Source organism: Dermacentor variabilis, chromosome 10 (assembly GCF_050947875.1).
Source record: "Dermacentor variabilis isolate Ectoservices chromosome 10, ASM5094787v1, whole genome shotgun sequence".
Lineage (NCBI taxonomy): Eukaryota > Metazoa > Arthropoda > Arachnida > Ixodida > Ixodidae > Dermacentor > Dermacentor variabilis.
Genome location: NC_134577.1, coordinates 101,176,792 through 101,192,222, shown reverse-complemented (window position 1 = coordinate 101,192,222; position 15,431 = coordinate 101,176,792). Strand labels below are relative to the sequence as shown.

General features: G+C 44.5%; 1 long non-coding RNA gene across 2 annotated transcripts in view; it reads left to right on the top strand.

Moving 5' to 3' along the window:
• Positions 1-15,032, top strand: part of LOC142560856 (uncharacterized) — a 63,599-nt gene extending 48,567 nt beyond the window's left edge. For both annotated transcript variants that reach the window (XR_012823449.1, XR_012823450.1), the window contains 2 exons: positions 7,065-7,151; positions 14,783-15,032. This is a non-coding gene — a long non-coding RNA (uncharacterized LOC142560856). The remainder of the gene's footprint in view (positions 1-7,064; positions 7,152-14,782) is intronic.
• Positions 15,033-15,431: the final 399 nt, after the last annotated feature.

Here is a 15,431-nt window from a genome sequence, read left to right as displayed (position 1 = left end):
CAATAAATTAAGAGGCACATTCTTAGTGGCAATAAACTAGTTACCGAAGGTGACGTCAAATGTGTTCATTGAAGAGCAAGAAACGCCTCCTAGAACATAACCAGTCAGTCAAGTCGGTACAAAGAGATTCGTTGAAGTTGACCACCGAGTGCGTGGTACATGCAGAGTGCTCTAAGCCCGCGTAAAAGAGATTCATTTAATGCAAGAGATTCGTTGAAGAGCAGTGCATACGCATGTCATGTACACAGTCTCGCAAGCCGTGTGACTCATGTCGCCGTCAAAGCCAGCGTTTAGGAGCAGAGCATGGCTACACAGTGTCACATGCCCACTGCCTGATTAAGTTATCCGACGCTTCGTTCTGAACCCTGATCCCTCAGCACAGCAGCGAAACGCGCTACTCCTTGAAGCACGAACTAATCAGAGATCAAGGTTTCTGAGAAAATAGCTAGAGAGATAACCAGATAGAGTATAGACAATATATAGGTGATAGATAACAGATAGAGAGATAGATAATAGATAGATATGTAGCCCACGGTCAGTGCGTAAACAGCCCTACGAATGATAATCGCATTATAAGGAGGAGACTCGTTAAAACAGACGTTTGGGCGAGTTGGTAATACACATTTGAAACAGAACAGCGCGGTGTTCACCGGGACAAGCAGGGAGAAACGACACGGACAGTGCTCGTCCGTGTCGTTTCTCCCTGCTTGTCCCCGTGAACACCGCGCTGTTCTGTTTCAAGGAGGAGACGCTACAGCGCCATGCGGTGTACCCTATTTTCTAGTCATTTAATCATTTTTATTCATTTTTGTCATCTAATCGCGCTGTTACCTGGTTGCAGCCATGGATAAAATCTCAGAGGCCATGCGGCAAACACGTCGTAGTGACAGATTCGGCTTTTGCTAACATCGTTAGAGTTTTGATGTGTGCCTTACTGTACTCCAATGTATCTCGGTAGGAGAAATTTAACTTCTAATTTGTAGTTTCTGGTGGCTGGTATTATAGACGGGGTGATAATTTTTCAGGTTTTATGGAATTTTTCAAACCCGCCTCTGGCAGCAAGCATAATTGTTGTCCTTGAGCAGGATTATTAGCAGAGGCTAATCATTAGTAGCGCAATAAATCGAGACACATGTTCGACTAATTCACAAAAATATACCAAATAATTCCTTAATTAATTATATTATGGCCTGCATTGCAAGTTACGAATTGCAGCCGTTGAGCTTGAAGCACTTATCCACTTGAAATGACATTCAAAGATGACATTAGCTTCAAGATAATATTTCCCAAAGTGTGGGATCAGATACGTGGGCGCTCGATTTACTTTTGTACTTCAACGCATAAAATGAGTTTTGTTTAAAAAGCTAGTGGAAGAGCAGTAATCTTTTAACGAGTTTGATGACGTAATCTGCAGACTGGCATCATTCTGGACATTATTTCCATGTTGACACTCCTTGCAAGCTCACCGGCTAGAACTCATAAACTAGAATTCGGTCCGTTCAGTAAATAATTGAGAAAAATTATTGTGAATTTCTGGTAATCAGTGGAATATGTCTTTCAAATTCTCGTGCAAGTAACTTCGGTCTGTCTGAATAATCCAGCTCGAGGACTTGAATTATGTTGCCAACAACAGGCTATTTTTAGAAAATTCCGTATTAACTTAATACTAAGTCGACGTGGACTCTGAATAAAATTCCAGAAAGCTCGCACTGCTTGTTTCGTTCCTAGAAAAGACTTAGTTTATAAGAGAATTGCATCTAATGGGTCCGAATACATTTTCATAATTCAGATCTCCCGCCATTAAACCACGGTGTGGTAACGTTGCTTAGGCCATCACCACCCTTTGCTGCCAACGGTTAGCAAAATGGAGCCCGACAGACGGCGGTACTAAACCAAGACAGAGCGCTGGATTCGCCGCTGCAGCTGTTTTCTGGTCAAGGGGCGTAGAGCGTTGCGGTATCCCGCGATATCACATAGCCGTTTAATTGTCTGCTACTTGCAGGTTGTACGAGTTCCGCCAGCCACCAAAACCAGCGCCGTACTACGCGATAATGAAACTACTGAAACGTGAAAGCATGGGCGGCGCAGAGTCGAGCGAAAATGAAACCATTCGACTGGCCGCGTCATTGTCATGGGTAGTTTCAATGAGTTCTTTTTTTTTCTAAAAATAAGAACTGAGCAAGCAGCATGTTAATTCGTCTGATGATACAATACATGGATGATTCTTTCTTTTTTTGCAACGAGTGGTTCAGTACTAGCGACAGAGTTTAAATGCGGAGTGCCTTCGTCAAGGGGCAAGCATTCACACGTCCCAGTGGTGTCTAATCGTGTTCTGTATTTAACTCCATTTGTCGGTTATTAAGGCTCTGTTCGAGAGAAAATTGACGCGTTTGAGATTATTGAGCACTAATATATGGCTTTAGTTTCACTAATATTTGCCTTTAGTGTGCCTTAAGAGGAAGCGTAATGTCGGTTGCTCCTGTTTAAATACATGTAAAAGGAGAATTCGTTTTTCTCAGGAACCGCTGCACCAAATTGACGGCGTTTACTGCATTTGAAGGAAAAACTAGAAGATCTAGTGAATGTTGGTTTCAAATTGTTGATTTAGGTCATCAAATTTTTATAAAAAATTGGGAAAAATATAAAATTTTCAGAAAACAAAAGTATCAAGTTTACAATTCTAACTCAACAAGAAAGAATGACATCACAATTCCGTGAATTGCATCTAATAGTAAAACTAAAGCGGACAAAATTCATATGTTACACATAAATCCTAAAAAAATTTAGCAATATGTAAATAAAACTTTCCGGAATCCTTCTAACAACCTAACAAATTCATGCAAGATATAAATTTGACGTATCAAATTTGTCCGCTTTGGATGATCTGATGGATGCCGTTTACGGAACCGCAATATCTGTTCTTGGTGCAGAGCCATAATTTGTGAAATCTGTGCTTCTATTTCTTTCATACCTTCGAATATTTGAAAATCTTTTAAACAGCAATCAGGCCATAAATCTAAATTCCGCTTCCACCAGTCACTAGCATTTACCTTTCTCACTCAACTGCAACAAATTTAATTAAAATCGGTCCAGGGTTCATCTCAGAAAAACATTTTCGCATTTTACATGTATTTGAATAGGCCACGTCAGAGTTGGGCCTGAGATAAAGCTTCCTCTTAAGTCGCATTAAATCACGTTTGCCTGCTACGCATCATTGTTCATTGCACTTCGCTCCTCGAAGACTCATGATGCGTGTCTAGAGAGCTTCTGAACAACACTTTTGAATGTGGTGAACATTGCTGACCTGTCAGATCTCCAACCTCAAAGAGGTGCGACGTTTTGCTAGCGAAATTATCTCTTATCGAACGTTACATCGCCTCTGCATAGCACTTATAGGGATAATTAAGGGTAAATTCTGCCGTTGCAGTCACCGAGGACTTCCGCCCTCCTTTTGTAAAGTTTCTCTATCGCTTATATGCCAAAGTTGCTGAGACTAAGTTTTATCAGTATCATGGAATTACGCCTCGGATTTTTGTATAATTGCAGCGCGCAAACATTTGCAAAACATTTCATTCACAGCGGGAACGCTTTATCTTAAATCTTACAAAGCGATCTAATTTAACTGGCGTCGTTCTTTACAGCCAGCGCAGTGGCGCCTACGCAATTTTTTTAAAACCCTTAAGCCGCGTGCTAAAGCCTTTAAGGCGGTCAGAAATTTCGGCGCACGCGGGTATTTCACGTACAGTCACAGGCGCTGATAGTAACTACACCATTTGAGCAGTTCAAATGCAACTGCTAAACTCTCGTTCTTTGTTGTGTTCTGTGGAGTCCTTCGTACCGCGTTGCTCGCTGCACAAACATCATACAGCAACCTTGGGGCCCATGAGCAACGTGGCTGTGATTTGTTGATTCTTCTTTAGGCAAATCAACGAAGGTCTGCAAAATGGAGACGCAACTCGGCGCTACGATAATAGGCGCTTCATTTGGAAGTGCATTTCTCACCTGCGTTGTGGCTAAGGCGATTTGGTGTTGCGCTATTAAGCACTGCGCGCAGGTTGAAATGCCAGCCGCGGCGGAAGTATTTTGATGCGGGCAAAACATAAAAGCGCCGATGTCCCGTGCATTGGGGCACGTTAAACATGCCGAGGCAGTCGAAATATTCCGAGACCCCCCCTTCGGCGTGCTTCATGACCAAAACGTTGGTTTGGCACGTAATACTAGAGAATGTCACTGTATACCGACCTAATTGACGTGCGCGTACTTTTTTTGCTGCGAAGCTTTGTCTGGCTAGGGCTTCATGCATTTTTTCGTGTCCGTCAAGAAATCTTGGTGTGCAAAAGCTATCATAAACAGCAATGGCTCGTGCCACTGCTAGCGCGTTCGTCGCCTTGTTGCAGAGGTGGTTCCGATGCCGCTCATCATGTTAGCGTTCCCACACTACCCCTCCTTATGTTAAGACGCTGACGGCACTGGCCCATCACCATTCGGTGCGGCGACGTTGGTCTCAAATACTTTGTTTCAATATATGGCTAAATGACAACACTATTGTATCTACGGAATGTATGACACGAATGAATGCGGATGTAAAAAGTAAATGTGTTCGTACCTTTGTTCTAAATTCTGTCGCATCTTTTTCGGATGCTGCCCAGCTTCGCAGGTCATCCTCCTTCACAGAGCGGAATGGCTCATGATATTCAGAGCAATAGCTCTACTACACCAGGTACAAACACAGAAAACGCCTGGTTCCGTAAATCTGACCTTCAAGCAAAGGCAAGGTCAAACTGGGACACAGCCAGCTTATTGCAAGGTCAGTCTTTCGCGCCGCCACCGCCAGAGGCGCTGGCTACATCAACGTTCACTGCGCATTCGCCCTGAGAGCGCCGACAGCAACGAACAGCGTCTGTTTGTTGTCTTTTGCTGCAATTGTAAATGCAACATGATTAACGCTTTGCAAAACAGTAGTATCGTTCTTGCCTAACCCAACACATGCAATAAAGTGAAATCTATGCAAGCCAATCGTCTCGTCCTTTTCCAAAGCAAGCAAAACAAAGCTATCGCTCGATACACTTCCTTTCACCGCGATCAACCGCGGCAATTTATTATTCCCAGAAAGGCGTTGTCATTGTCATCGTCTTGTGGCTGCGGATCAATGGGGGCGCATGACTGGTAGTCAGTATCAGAGGGCTTCTGTCCGGGCTTGTGGAAGACGGCGATCTCAAATTCATGCAGTCTAAGTCTCCATCGTGCGAGGTGTTCTCAAGTGCCCTTTAAATGTGCCAGCCAACACAAGGCATGTTGGTCGCTTTCGAATTTGAAAGGCCTGCCCTATAGGTAAGGGCAGAATTTAATAATAGGCCAAATGATTGCAAAGAATTTTTTTTGTTCGATTTCCTTTCAATTGCAGGAAGCTCAACAAGCTCACAGCCAAGACTTTGCCAAGTTTATGTGGCGAGCATGCACAATCGGTATAACTCCTAGACGAAAAAATTCAACTCGCTCATGATAAAACGTATGAAAAAAGTACTAGGAATTCCGTTAGGGGCGTGCGCGGACCTCCTTATGCAACTACGAGTGCACAACACATTGGACGAGATAATCGAGGCTCAAGAGTCAGCCCAACCCGCCTGTCTATCCTGTACTCGGGCTGGAAAGAAGATCCTGGTGGTTCTTGGGATCGACCCTATCCTCAGGGAAGAGCTGAAGTATCCAATCTAAGAAGATCAAAGCAACAACATACGGGTTGCACCGTTTTCCCGTAATGCTCATCCTCAACACAACGTAGGCAGACGCAGGGCAAGAGCCCTCGCCTTCCTCGAGCGTACCAAAGACGATCACTATTCGGCATGTTCTGTCGACGCAGCCCAAGATGGACGTTCATCTAACTTCGCCATTGCCCTCATTGATCACAACGGATAGATAGTGAATGCGGCTTCCCATAAGTGTTCACCAACAACCAGAGTGGAACAAGTCACAGTTGCTATAGCACTCCTAGATAACAGCACGTCACAAATCTTCACTGATTCGAGATTGGAGGTGAGGGCTTTCTCTGCAGGTTCCATCACTGAGGAGGCTCACAAGATCCTGAAGAACACGCTAATCTCTCCGCGCACCATCACATAGTTTCCTGCGCACCTCGACTCGACCCCCAGCTTGACTCCTTCCCCAATCTGAATGACATCGCACACTCCCAAGCACGCACACTGACCCACCGCGCGGGGGCAGGCTTGAGCCCAGATTCCGGGGTTCTCGAGTGTGGGACACTCTCACTACTTTCAACGAAACGACTGGCACTATCACCTGGGTAGGAGGAAGTCCCATTCAAGCGCGGCCCTTTTTCATGCGATCACTCCAGAGGCTTTCAGCTCTGCTTGCCCCGACTGTAGGGTTGTTAGCAATCTCGAACACATGCTCTGGCGATGCCACTCATTATAGGGACCTAATCGCATCCCGAAAGAAGAATGGAGCTCTGCCATACGAAGCTCACAACTTTCGCGGACAACTTGAGCTGTCCAGAGAGCCCATGATGCGGCGGTTAGGCTCGGCCTACCAGTCCCCACGTGGGAACAGCCCACAGCTATGTCCTAGGGCAAATCTTCTCAGGAACTCGTAAATAAAGTTCCTTGTGTGTCTGTCTATCTGTCTGCAGGAAGCGTAATTACAAGTTCTAACTGATGTTCAGCTTAATTATTTCACAGTAGTAACGACCAAGTTATGGCTCATAAGCCGACCAGTTATTTATTTTAACCTGGCTCTTAGAAGCTTTATTTGGCGAGCAGAATGTTTTACGCTGAATCTGACACTAATTCAGCCAGTATTCAAGGACCCCTGAAAAAACATCAATAAATGAACACAAATATTTTCTGACAGTTCTATATGTGATATGTGTCAACTAAATTCTAGGGGGTATGAATATCAAAACGAAACAGAACCAATTCAAAGAAAATGTATATTGTGTTGACCCTGAACGTAAGAACACCTAGGGAAAAAATTGAAAGGTGTATGTAATGTCCATGTGCTGCGGTATACTGAGCTGCTTATAATGCCGTCCACTCTTTCAATTACAGAGTCGGTGGAATTGGGCAACAGCATAAGAAGCTAATGAGAAATGCCTCTGCCAGCGTGTAATGTATGCTTACGCCATGCACGATTGAGTGAGTAGCTCATCGAACCTCGACGTTCACGCAGCAATGTTATAATATTTTGTGCAGAACGTCCTATGACTATTTTGTCAATGACAGGACATTTTTACTGGGAAGAATGCCTTAACAAAAACATTAAATGAGTCCCTACCCTTACTCTAAATCCTGAAGTATGCAAATGCAACAGCTCAGATGTTGCAAACTGTCCCAGAGTTCTGCATGGAGATATTTATGTAGTCGCAGACATTCCCCTTCCATTTCAACGATGCGGGAAAGTCCTAGTGTTAATGACGTGCTATTAATTTTATTAAAAGCGAATTTTAAAGCATAATTACGTTTGTTGTAGATGAAGAAATTACGGATACACACGAACGCGCCGAATGAATGGGATCACTTACTTAAATTAGGTATTAAACTACAGCTAATCACGACGATATTACCAAAAATCATGTGGATATATGCTGTAGGTAATTATTGAAATTTAATATAACAATCGATTGCGATACTAAATCCTGCTTGTGAGAGGAGTGTGAAGTGATAAGTTAACTAATGAGTTTGCAAATAGCCAATATACACAGCTTTACAATGGGATTTTAGCCTTACGTACTTTAAACGCAAGCACCTTTGCTTGGCGTTATATTGGGCGTTCCTTAAAAACTTTTAGTTTAACGTACTGGAACGCATACGTAAAGAAGACTTTAAAAGAAAGGGTGAAATCTGGTGCGTCGTGCCAAAGACACCCAAACCAAGTGAATCCTCTTGGAACAATCCTGTTGCTATTCGGACGCGTGTTGGTAGGGATACACGACGTATCGCCGGACGATATCAGAAAATGGACGGTCTATGCGCTCCAAACTAACGTTTCAGGTGAGTTTATAGGATGTGAAAGCACACTGATATAGTCACTAGCCATTAGAGAGAGTGCAAGCGTAGCCACCACGCGAATTCATGTTGAAGCTGTACCCATAGGTGCCATGATGTTAGGCCATGCAATTTCTTAGCGCACGTAAATATTACGAACGTTAAACTCTCCAAATAACGTATGTTCTAATTGCACGCGCAAACAACCGAAACTTAGTAACATTCGGAGCATGCACAATGAGGAAAGCGCAATTTGCCTACGTACGTAATGCATTTACGTTTGGTTTCAAACGTTATTCCGAAAGTGTCTGTTATCTTTCTCGTGGAGGCTCATTCATGGACAGTCACCTGACTATCCCTTAATTCAGGTGCTAGAGGTGCATCTGGTGGGAATGCGCGCCCATTAGTGCCCTGATTATATATATATCGTTCCTTTATATGAGTGATACTGTAGCGGCGCGCGATCCCACAGCAGCATTGCTGGCCGACCTAAATAAACAGTGGCCACGAAGACGACAACTAGGCCTTGGCCTAGTTGTCGGCTGCGGGAGGACGTGGGTTCAAAGCCACGCAGCCCCCAGGTACCCACCGGTTATCCAAATGGGCCCGTACGTCTCCCGGCACGACAGTCGGCTTTCTACAGGGGTGAATCGCTCTCCGAGAAGAGGCCGCGCTATGCAAACTCTGTCAAACACTGTGGTCACGAGCAAACACTCATACAGGGCGGGCCATGTTGCGGCACGATTATCGCCTCCGAAGCCGGCGAAGAACAAGAGGGCTCACGTGCATGTAGCGCGAGAACTGGCTCTGGCTGCCACAACCCGGCTCCTACCTCTACATGGACTCACGGACAGCCGTCCTTTCTCACTACGTCACATCAAGCGCTCACTCACAATAGCTCTCGCCATTTGAACAGTTGCGTCATTCTGCGTCTTGTCGTCCCACATCACCTGCAAGCATCCGTCCTGATCTTCAACACGAGCCGACCGCAGCGTCCAACCTCTACTCGTTCCCTGAATCTCCTTAACAGCTCAAAGGCCGCTGCGCGACGAACTCTTTTCAAGAAATTCATTGGGCACAAAGCAAGCGCTTTGGGCTATTCTACGGCCAGCCGCTCTCCTTCTTTGGAAGTTCCTGCAAGCTGTCGGCTTTTCATTCGGAGGAACCTCACTCATTACCAATTCAGAGGTTCTCCCACCGGCTCCGCTAGGCACAAATTGCACTCTCGCAAACACGGCGACGCCATAAGCACGACCTTCGCTATGCCTTAAGCGAACATCGCAACTTTGATGCAGTCGGCGTCCGAGGTTTCATCGCAAGCAGCAGCAGGCGAGCCTTCCGATGTTTTTTGCTCACATGTTCCGCGAATGCATGGCTTACCGAAGTTTTACAGTACCAGCTCTGCCATCTGACGTCGTCAGTTCGAGCATCACTTCTATGTCTACATCGTAAGTGACGAACACTTGCGCTATCTCCACGCAAGTCCCCGACCTGTCAGATGGCCTACTTTTGGAGCTCCGACTTCTACACACGCGGGCGTCGACGAAAATCCGTGGCAGGCAGCGATTTCGCACTACGGCATCACTGTGGCTGCGCCTGGTTCACAACTTACGCTATCAGTGCTGCCTGGAACATCTCTCTCGGAATAGTTGAACCCGACACTACCAATGGCGACCACTATATGCACACTTTACCTGGACTTTACCGTGGGAATTTATTTCAATGACGCTTCGCACTAGGAGGGGGGCCCTGTAACGGCGCGACTGTCGCCTCGAAAGCAGGCGAATAAGAAGGTAGGCTGGCGTGCAGCTTGTGCGAGAAAAGAAAACGCTATAGCACTCAACCTGAACGGCAGCGGTGTCTACCCCTCCCGGGATCTCGCGGCACCATGGCTGGCCGGCCTAAATAAACAGTGGCGACTGCGGCGAGCTACCTCTTCGCCCCGCAGTCTCCCACAATGCTATTGACCCTTCCATATTTTTAGTGGTAATTTAAGTAGGCCGCCACTATATGCTGATTGTCTTGGAATGGCACCTGACAGCGGCAAGGACGTCGAGTGCAAGTGGGGCTATAGTAATCTAGGTACAACTACATTACGGGGACCCGCTAAGATTCAACAAGACACTGCCTCACCAGAACAGGAATTGGCCTCCCTTGTGCAGTATTCGGTCATTCCCTCCACCCCCCCCCAAATGACTTCTTCCATTACCCAATTGCCCTCAGTCCCCAGCCCCTGTCGAGCACCTGTTCAAGGTGGCGGTCAGACTTGTAACGCAGCAGAGGGTACTAAGAATCTCTGGATCCGCACAGGCCGCCAATAAAAACTGAGCCTTGCAACGTTTCACACCCAAATCTTCTCGACTAAAGCTAGCCTAGCAGGACTCTTTGAGGAACTATCAGGCGTTGTTTGGAACGTCATTGGCCTCAGTGAGGTTAAAAGAACTGGTGAGGCTTATCAAGTGCTGAGAAATGGCAGCGTCCTCTGCTATAGATGACTACCAGATAAGAAGCAGTTCGGAGTAGGATTCTTAATCAATAAGGACGCAGCGGCAACTTTGACGGCTTCTACAGCTTCAGTGAGAGGGTAGCAGTGCTCCTAATAAGGCTGAATTGGAAGTATAAAATAAAGGTAGTGCATACCTGCGCTCACACCACCAGTCTTTATGATGAAAAATAGAACAGTTTTATGAAGATGGTGAATTAGCGATGCGAGAAGTGCAAACTCAGTGTACTGTAGCCATGAGCGACTTCAATAAAAAAGTGGGGGAAAAGGTGGCTGGTGAAAAGGCAGCTGCAGCGTGGATTTTAGGAATACTCTAGGAGAGATGTTGGTAGAATTCGTAGAAAGGAATGAACTGCGAGAAATGAACACCTTCTTCAGGAAGCGCGGCAGCAAAAATGGACCTGGAAAAGCTCTAATGGGGAAAGAAAAAATAAAATCGATTTCATAATTTCTGCTGATCCCAGCGTAGTGCGGGATGTACAAGTAATAGGTAGGGCAAACTGCAGTGATCATAGGTTAGTGAAGGATAGGATTGGCCTCAATTTGAATAAAGAAAGAGTAAAATTGAAGAAGAAACAGGCCTACCTAGACGCAGTAAGGGTAAAAGCCGACCAGTTCAGGTAGGCACTTGCAAACAAATATGCAGCCTTAGAAAGAGAGATGAAGATGACACAGAGGCAATGAATGAAACCGTAACTAGGCTGGTTTCAGAAGCAGCAATTCAAATGGCAGGTAAGGCACCAAGGCAACCAGCAGGTAAGCTCTCCCAAGTAACAAGGCACTTAATAAAGGATCGACACAGAACGAAAGTGTCCTGCTCAAGAGATCAGATAGACTTCGCAGAACTGTCAAAACTAATTAACAAGAACAAAATACGGGGAATTCGAAATTGCAACGTGAGAGAGACTAAGGAAGCAGTAAAACATGAACGCAGTCTGAAAACAGTGAGAACGAAACTAAGCATCGGACAAACCAAGATGTATGCACTGAAAGATAGGCCGGGTAATATCATCAGCAATTTCGAAGATTTAATAAAATCCGCCGAAAATTTTCATGCTAACCTGTACAGTGACCAAAGCAGCCACGATACCCCATTTGAAGCAGTAATGAACAGGTTACAGAGGCTCCTTCTATAATTAGCGATGAAGTTAGAAGGGCATGGCAGCAGATGAAACCAGGAAAAGCAGTAGGAGTAGAAGGACTACCAGTCGTATAATTCAAATATTGTGCAGATATAATCTTGAAAAACTAGCGGCCCTTTAGACGAAATGTCTATCGACTTTAAGGGTCCCAGAGAACTTGAATAATGCAAACGTTATACTAATACACAAAAAAGGAGATATTAAAGAATTTAAAAAAAAATAGGCCCATGAGCCTACTTCCAATAGTATATAAAATATTCGCCAAGATAATCTCCAATAGAATGAGGGCAACATTGGACTTTTGTCAACCAATGGAACAGGCATGTTTGAGGAATTGATACTCTACAATAGATCACATCCATGTGATTAATCAGGTAATCGAAAAATCTGCCGAGTACAGTCAACCTCTCTATATGGCTTTCATACATTACTAAAAGGCATTTGATTCAGTCGAGCTACCGGTAGTCATAGAGGCATTACGCAATCAAGGAGTACAGGACGTTTACGTAAATATTTCGGAGAGCATCTACAGAGGTTCTACAGCTACCTTAATTCTGCACAAGAAAAGCAGGAAGATAACTATAAAGAAAGGTGCCAGACAAGGACACACAATCTTTACAATGTTATTCACTACGTGATTGAAAGGTATTCAAGCTATTCAAGAAGGAATGCTTAGGAGTAAAGATCGACGGACAATGTCTCAGCGACCTTCGCTTTGCCGATGACATTGTTCTATTCAGCAACGATGTAGACGAATTACAACAAATGACTGAGGACGTTAACAGAGAGGTTGTAAGAGTTTGGTCGAAAATTATTATGCCGAAGACAAAAATAATGATAAATAGACGGAAAAAGAAACAAACGAATTGACTTAAGACCGTTTGCCTAAGTCAATTACTCACAGGGGACCCTGATAATGAGAAGGAAACTTTAAGAATAAAAACTGGGTTGGAGCGCTTTCGGCGGACATTGTCAGATCCTGACTAGAAGCTTAGCATTATCATTAAAAAGAAAGGTGTAAAATCAATTAATTCATTCTACTAGTGCTGACATATGACGCAGAAACTTGGAGACTGACAAAGAAGCTTGAAAACAAGTTAAGGACCCCGCAAAGAGCGGTGGAACGGAGAATTTTATGCATAAAATTAAGAAACAAGAAGACAGCCATCTCTATAACAGAGATAACAGGGGTAGCCGATATTCTAATTGACTATAAGAGAAAGAAATGGAGCTGGGCCGGACATGCAATGTGTTGGTTATATAATCGGTGGACCATTATTGTTACCGAATGGGCACCAAGTGAAGTGAAGTGAAGTGAAGTGCTGCTGCTGCTGCTTGCTGCTTGTTGCTGCTGCTTGCTGCTGCTTGCTTGCTGCTTGCTTGCTGCTTGCTGCTTGCTTGCTGTTTGCTGCTTGCTTGCTGTTTGCTGCTTGCTTGCTGCTTGCTTGCTGCTTGCTTCCTGCTTGCTTCCTGCTTGCTGCTTGCTTGGTGCTTGCTTGCTTGCTGCTTGCTTGCTGCTTGCTGTTTGCTTGCTGCTTGCTTGCTGCTTCCTGCTTGCTTGCTGCTTGCTGCTTGCTTGCTGCTTGCTGCTTGCTTGCTGCTTGCTTGCTGCTTGCTTGCTGCTTGCTGCTTGCTTGCTGCTTGCTGCTTGCTTGCTGCTTGCTTGCTGCTTGCTTGCTGCTTGCTTGCTGCTTGCTGCTTGCTTGCTGCTTGCTTGCTGCTTGCTTGCTGCTTGCTTGCTGCTTGCTTGCTGCTTGCTTGCTGCTTGCTGCTTGCTTGCTGCTTGCTGCTTGCTTGCTGCTTGCTGCTTGCTTGCTGCTTGCTTGCTGCTTGCTACTTGCTTGCTGCTTGATGCTTGCTTGCTGCTTGCTTGCTGCTTGCTGCTTGCTGCTGCTGCTGCTGCTGCATTTCTCCTTAAGTCAACTTCAACCTTCATTTTTTATGTAGTTATGTTTGCATTTTTCATCGTCTGAAGGGTCGGAGGCTTGTTTGAGATGAGTGGTTTATTGAATATACAACACATATAGGAAAGCGTTATTGATAATATGGTACGCGGCAGAATAGCAGTATTTTATAATCGTGAATGTCAGCAATGGCGGCACTAATAAGGTTCCAGTCGAGGCATGCGCTATGGAAAAACGAGCGGTTGAAAAGATTCGTACGCAAAGTTTGAAGTTATAACCAGACCTAGGGTAAATTTATCATGAGACAAAGAAAACGATGCCCTTCAAAACGAGGTGAGTATGGTAAATATTATAAAGAAAGTCAAAGACGAAAAGAAGAGGTGCTGAAGAGTCACCTAATTTAGCGTTATGTTCGTAAAAGTGCCATGACTGGAATATTTAGCGAAAATGAGACGAGCCGTGTGATTCTGAATGCTACTTCTAGAAGGCTAATCTTGATAATAATCTAGATAGTTTTAGGATCAACTACCGCTAGCACGCGTAAGACCGCAATATAGACGAGTCACGGGGACAACATCCATCCTATTCATACGGTAAAGATCAAAAATATGCCTAGCCGCCAAATTACGGCGTTGGCCCAGTTTAGCATAGCAGACGATTCTTGTTCACAAACTTTTAGCGGAAAAGAAAGATACGAACTTAACAAGCGCTAGCTCATAATTATTTGCAAGCTGGCGATGTTTGTGTTCCTCTTGTAGTCTTTCCGCTAAGCGTTTCTGCAACAAAAATCGACGGCCTAGCTGCTGTTCTGTTCAACTAAGGTATAAAAAATGAGTTGAAATGTCTATTTTACTATCCTGAATATTTAGGTAGCCAACCAGAACTACTCTTGATTGACCTATCTGCAGATCAGGCCATGCTTTATTTTCTCTCTCTCACAAAGACGGATCCGCGTTCGTATTTGCGAAGTACGGTGGGCACTCTCTAGCAGGTAATTTGCGCGATACTGACGCAAAGAAGGAAGGAAGATATTTGACCTTTAAAAATGTGCCTCTAGATGAAACAGTGGGCTCATACTCAGTCGGAGGAAACAACTTCTCGCAGGAATTTCTCTGCATGTTCAGCAATGTTATTGTGCCAAAGGCACCTCGCATTTGTTCATTAGCATGCGGGCTCAAAATGCAAAATGAACAGCAGAGCCATACATTTTAACCACATTTAATTTCCTTTCAGATCTTGATCCTTATGGTCCCTGGGCCATTGCGTTAGGAGGGAATACATGTGTCTCTTATACATTTATTTGAGAGACAAACATTCCATAGCAATCAGAGTAAGCAAAACATTCAATATAAGCTGAATCAACACAGAATGGGTGTTGGACCGAAGTCATCACTGCGCACATGTAATTAAAGTGCACAACGCTGTACACTGTGGAAAAAAAGGGAAAATGCTGCAAGTACAGCAAAATGCAAAGAGAAAATAAACGTTTTTGAAACGTGTTAAAGAGTGGTATTCTTATCTTTTTGAAAGAGCTGAAAATAAGTGTGCAGACGCATAATATGTCGCAGCAGCAGAGATAACTGTCCGCCCGACTGGTATAGGTAAGCGCAATTTTATAACAATAGAAAAAAATATTTATGGAATATTTGGGGTGCTTCTGCTTCGAAAAATCATAGCTTTCATACCATGGAAATATATGTGGCGAATGAAATACACGGTAAGTTACTGCGCGTTATATTATTCCGTAGGTAGCACTATCTAAATAAAGAAAGACAATCTCATAGCACAAAAAGTTAATCGCCGAGAGTTACTCCTAGGTCTAGAAACATGGACAGTACAAGAATAGTATTATCAATAAAGCGATCGCAAATATAAGCGCGAG